The sequence below is a fragment of the Oryx dammah genome, unplaced genomic scaffold (assembly GCF_014754425.2).
Source record: "Oryx dammah isolate SB20612 unplaced genomic scaffold, SCBI_Odam_1.1 HiC_scaffold_10, whole genome shotgun sequence".
NCBI lineage: Eukaryota > Metazoa > Chordata > Mammalia > Artiodactyla > Bovidae > Oryx > Oryx dammah.
In genome coordinates this window covers 6,377,119-6,381,350 of record NW_024070194.1, presented here as the reverse complement: position 1 = coordinate 6,381,350, position 4,232 = coordinate 6,377,119, and the positions used below count along the sequence as shown (strand labels likewise).

General features: G+C 48.7%; 1 long non-coding RNA gene across 2 annotated transcripts in view; it reads right to left on the bottom strand.

Annotated features, from left to right (window-relative positions):
- Window positions 1-435: 435 nt before the first annotated feature.
- Window positions 436-4,232, bottom strand: part of LOC120869110 — a 16,314-nt gene continuing 12,517 nt past the window's right edge. For both annotated transcript variants that reach the window (XR_005722437.1, XR_005722436.1), the window contains exon 2: window positions 436-4,039. This is a non-coding gene — a long non-coding RNA (uncharacterized LOC120869110). The remainder of the gene's footprint in view (window positions 4,040-4,232) is intronic.

Here is a 4,232-nt window from a genome sequence, read left to right as displayed (position 1 = left end):
TCTCCCAGAGTTCACTCAGATTCACGGCCATTGAGTAGGTGATGCCATCCAGCCATCTCATCCTCTGTCGTCCCCTTCTCCTCCTGCCCCCAATCCCTCCCAACATCAGAGTCTTTTCTAATGAGTCAACTCTTCGCATGAGGTGGCCAAAGTACTGGAGTTTCAGCTTTAGCATCATTCCTTCCAAAGAACACCGAGGGCTGATCTCCTTTAGAATGGACTGGTTGGATCTCCTTGCAGTCCAAGGGACTCTCAAGAGTTTTCACCAACACCACAGTTCAAAAGCATCAATTCTTCAGCGCTCAGCTTTCTTCACAGTCCGACTCTCGCATCCATACGTGACCACTGGAAATAGCATAGCCTACATATGCCTAATTTTACATGGAAAGGGCATTTCAAATAGCATTTCTTAGAACCTTTTTTCCCTTTTTTTAAATCTTTCTGCTTGCCTTTCTTCACAAGATACACATCTATCCATCCTTTTCTCCCAATTCCTGTCATGTCATACATACAATGTATATCATATTATGGTTATTGCTTATATTCCCAAGGCGGAACTTCTGAGCATCCTCCTTTGCACAACACAACCTTGTGAAACACCCCCGCCACGTCACTGGGCAGGTCATTCTGTGACTGCAAAATTTAAGAGGCACCCCTCACCCCGACTCCCCAGCATCGCTCCCTACTGTCAGACTAAGAGTACAAAAATTTAAAAAAAAAAAAAAAAAAGTGACAACACAAAACCACAGTTTCTTGTTTTGGCAACCAGAGCTCCAATGAGAAGAAAAGCTTTCGTCTCCTACCCCCAGAAAGCAGAAGCACAGAAAGCATTCTGGGAGCTCTCTGCCTCTTGTTCCTCAGGGACCCCGGCCCAGCCAGTTCAGGATGACCCTCTGGGAGTCTGAGAGTGACCCATCTTTGTCCTGTCCTGGTATTCAAATCCTGGCCTTACTACACACTGACTATAGGTGGCCCCGGGCAGGTCACCAGCCTGCTCTTTATCTCAGTTTCCCCATCTGTATAATGGGCACAGTATAGCAGCTGCTGCCTCATGGAGGAATGGGGAGCCCTTTCTCTCATCAGAGAGCCAAGGGGAGCCCTTCAGGGGTCTGCTGACCACCCCCGACACAGGAGTCTCTCTGCCCATCCACCCAGGCTGGATGACACATCCTTTAGGGAAGCCATTGGCAGCTGTCCCCAAAGGCAGCCTCCTTGACTTGTAGGTGGACACCTCAAACCAATATAAGCATGAGGCAAGTGGGTTCAAGGATCACCCGGCCTCTTTTTAAGGGGGAAGAATTTGAGCCCCAAAAAGACCAACTCTTCTGCCCCCCAATGTTACACATCCCCTCAAAAAGCTACCAGAGCATTCTGGGCACCTACTGTGTGCCTGGCACAGTGCTAACAGCGATAACCTCAGGCTCACTGGAAATGCAACCTTTCCTCTATGAGGCAGCAGCTGCTATACTGAGCCCATTATGCAGATGGGGAAACTGAGACACGGAGCAGGCTGGTGACCTGCCCAGGGCCACCTACAGGCAGTGTGGAGTAAAGCCAGGGTTTGAACACCAGCAGCCTGGCTCCAGAGCCCCAGCCTCAACCCTCATGCCATAAAGAGACAGTGAGTACAGAGCAGGAACCCAGCCGCCTGACATTTCCATTCTTCTAAGCTGTGCCCATTCTGCGGAAGAGACAGGCGTCACAGAGGGGAAGTAACCAGAGGAAGCCCAGGCAGAGGGTAAGGGTCACACAGACCTGGGTTCAAATCCCCGTTCTGCCACCTCCATAAGTCACAAGTCAAGCCCTGTATAAGCCAGAGGCAGAATGTGAAGTGGCTGCAGGCATGAGTTCCAGGGTAGGCAGCTGTCTACATGAACAGCTCACTTAAACTATCTTTGCCTCAGCTTCTTCATCTGCCAATGGGGATAAGACAGCACTTCCTTCACAGGGGTGCTGGAAAGATCAAATGAATGGATAGAAGGGTAAGCAATGAATCAGTGTCAGCCCCTACACAGTAATGACAGGGAGTAATATCACTGTCATTATCATTATTAACAAGAGTATACCCGACGCACCTAAAACTGCCAGGGCTTCTAAAGGCTGAGACCCAAGGTTCTCAAAACCCGAGGCATCTTCTCCTGTCACCTCTAGAGGGTCCTCCAAGAGAGACCCAGCATCAGTACGAGAGGGCTGTCCTTCCCCTCCCATGGCTCTTCAATAAACAGACAGAAAATACAGCACCAAAGTCATCAGGCCCCGCTGGAGAAAAGGGAGGAAGTGCAAACCAACTCCTGAAGGAGGTAAGGAAAGATGGGGAGATTCTGGAGGAGCCTGAGAGCCCCCAAACCCAGAACCAAACAAAACCACTAGTTCTGGAAAGTAGATGGTCAAAAGGAAATTCACCCAGAGTTCCTGTCCTCCTTTCAGTAACGACTCAGATCTCATTTCCTCCAGGCAGCCCTCCCTGACTACTCCTGCTTGCTGGCTACTAGAATCCTATAATCCTAATCATCTGTAATCTTTAAGTATCATATAACAATTAATTATAATAACTCATATTAGAATTGCCTTACAACCTGCTAGGCAATGTTCTAAGTGCTTTGTATATATAATAACATAATTCACTTATCCTCTTCAAAACCCTATAAGATGTACTATCATTCTCCATTTACAGATGAGGAAAGTGAGGTTCAGAGAGGTTAAGCCACTTGCCTAAGGTCACAGAGCCCAAGGACCTGACCCCCAGCAGTCTGGCTCCAGAGCTCAACCTCATACTTGGATTTCTGGAAACACTCATATATTGCCACCCTTGGCTAGAACATGCCCTCCTCCAGCACAGAAACTTAAGACCTGGTTTTTCTGCATTTCCCATAATGTTCAGTTTACCACAGAGGCTTCACTTCTACGGGCAAGGGGACCTTAAAACGAGGGACTCAAGGAGGCCAGGGCAGCCCTTTGAGACCTGCCTCTGCCACATGGAATTAAAAGCAAGGAGGGATTACCCAACATTTCTTCCAAGCAGGAACAGTCCCTCAGTAAGTATAACATAAAGGCTGGGAGGAGGGAGTGGGAAGACAAGAGAGATTCACAACCTGCAGGCTGCCAGCCTGGCTGCCATGGAAAGCCTTGGTAATTAGCAGTTCGTGAAGCTCCAAGCCCTGGGTTTTCAAAACTGAAAGACCTTGGGTTGTTTGGGGACCGTTTCTGATAAAGCAAAACAAGAGAGGTCTCCTGCAGCTCACAACTGAGGTACGGCTGGTCAAGTTACACAATCAGTCCGTTGGCTGGCACAAGCTTGGAGACACCCAAAAAGACAAGGCAGAAAGAAAGCCTGGCTTCCCCTCCCTGCCTCTGACAAGTGGAGAAACTGAGGCCAGGACAGGTGCGAGAGTGATCCAAGATGTCAACGTCAGAACCAGCTCATCTCAAAACGGACGGGGCAGTCCAAAAGAAAGAAAAAGGATGAATTCAGCAGATCCAAAGTGTCAAGGTGATGATATGAAAGTGTAGAAGTCTTTTTTTTTTTTCCTGTTCTTTTTTAACAAGAAGAATGGTTGACTCTAATCAATTTCCATTATTTCAGCTTCCCTGGACTCTACACGTGGACAGTTTAAAACCACGGTGAACCCAAACACCATCTCCTATCTCTTCTGAAAGGCACCACACCATCTAGGGCAAGGATGTGGGAGTACGAGGTATCTTTTCTTCCCCATTAATGTAAAAACTGGCTTGTCTTTGCTCTTTCTCTTCCAGACTAAGAAGCAGGGAGTGGCTCAGAAGGAGAAGTGAGGAGTTCCCTGGAAGCTGACATTGCTGAGACACCAGGACTGCCTACATCTTTAATTCAGAAACTGCCAGCTTCAAACTGAGCAGATTTTTTTTTTCTCTCTCTTTTTTCTGTGAGAGAGGGAGGGATGGGAAAGAAATGCCAATCCTGCTTCATTCTCATAGGCTTTTCTAGAAGGGTCCTTCAGCCAAAAGGTTTTCAATGCCTCTGCACAACTCTCCACCACCACCCCCTCAACACACACACACACACCTCCTTTCACAGAGAGATGGGCTCCATCCTCCTGGAGTTAAAACTCAGACCTCACACAGCCTCGGCTGCACCCCTAAGCTACAGGGGATCCCAGAGGACGCCAGAGCCTCCCTCTGGGAACTGCAGGGCCTGGCTCTGGGGTTTCTGAAGGAATCACCAACTGCCCCCGCTGCCCGCTGCCCCCCAGCCCTTC